The following is a 1,399-nucleotide window of genomic DNA, read 5'->3' as shown; positions in this document are numbered from 1 at the left end:
CCCACTCCTTACTGTTTCGTCTTTTTTCTTCTAGGCTGCTGAAATACCTTCCTAAATGCAGCATTCATCACGACAGAAACAGCTAAATTCACATTTCTCTTATCATCACATAAAGCATGCATCGCCGTTATATATCAAAATATGAGTAGATTTGAACTATCTTTGAATCATCGCTTTACTCCTCCACACATTAATTGCCCACTATTTTAGCTAGGCCGTTAATCTTTTCCATTTCGGTTGCTTTTATCCTACGCTGACTTGAAGATCGGATTATTTTAGAGCCACTTAATGGCAACCTACCTTATACAACAGTACCTGTTGGCAGCGGTGGTCTGGTGAACTATCGAAGAGCCTTATTTGACTTAAACACCTGGTGAAGCCACAGTATTGATCGAGGTCGAACCACTTCCTGAATGTGGGTGCGGGTTTGCCAACTGTTAGCAATAAGTTGACACGTCGAGTAGATGTCACAACAAATACGTTTTTATGCGGCAAACAAAATAAATGAAAACAGCTGTGCAGTCCTGCCTTTGATGTTCATGCAAGCAACAGCAGAGAGACATGAACTCTGCAATTACACAACTGAACTAAACGCCGCCACTCTAAACGGCTAGACTGAAAGTGATCGAGGCTAATTAAAGAAAATAAAGGGAGTTTATTGTCTCGATTGGATTTAAAGAAGTCAAGGCATCTATCTTCATGAGCGAAATTTGTTTGTAGTAATATAATTAACAAGGAGGACCAAGTAAATGCTGTAACCGTGTGCCTAAACAAACTCAAAAAACAGAGGCCCTTGATTCATAAAATACCAGCAATTAACTCGGATTAAATGCTAAGCCGGATATCAACACTGCATATCATTAACAGGGCAAACGAACAGCCTGAAGGTGACTTATGCACAATTCTTTTAAATTTAGGCCTTATAATGCACATATACCCCAATGTGGGGGAACTTTGTTTCAAACCTTCTGCATGAAGCCAAATGACATTTCTTCTTTCCGATTACGATTTTTTGTCAGCCAGCCGGATGACCTAAGCTGGTGAGTGAGTAGGTGAGCCTTGGACCTGAGTAAAGGAGATCAATGTGAATGAATAAATAAAGGCGTGAAAAACTTGTGAATAGGTGAATGAATGGATTGTCAGGCCCGTGTGCATGCGGAAGAGCACGTTGTGCACTGACGCTTACTGGTTCCTGCATGTTTGAATTAGGACACGTGCACACCCGCTGATAAGAAATGGGGATTCCTTATCCGCTTGGCACAAAACATGCTTAAATGGTAAAGGTTATTATTGTTGTTATTACTGCAATGTTACAGTTTTAACATCACTACAATACTTCGCATCCAGCTGCCGAGCTATACTTTGAGCTTACAGGTGGATCAGTTGTAGGTCGATGAGA

This window comes from Echinococcus granulosus (genome assembly GCF_000524195.1).
Source record: "Echinococcus granulosus chromosome Unknown EG_S00232, whole genome shotgun sequence".
NCBI lineage: Eukaryota > Metazoa > Platyhelminthes > Cestoda > Cyclophyllidea > Taeniidae > Echinococcus > Echinococcus granulosus.
The sequence above is the reverse complement of the archived record's forward strand: the minus strand, read 5'-3'. Positions refer to the sequence as shown.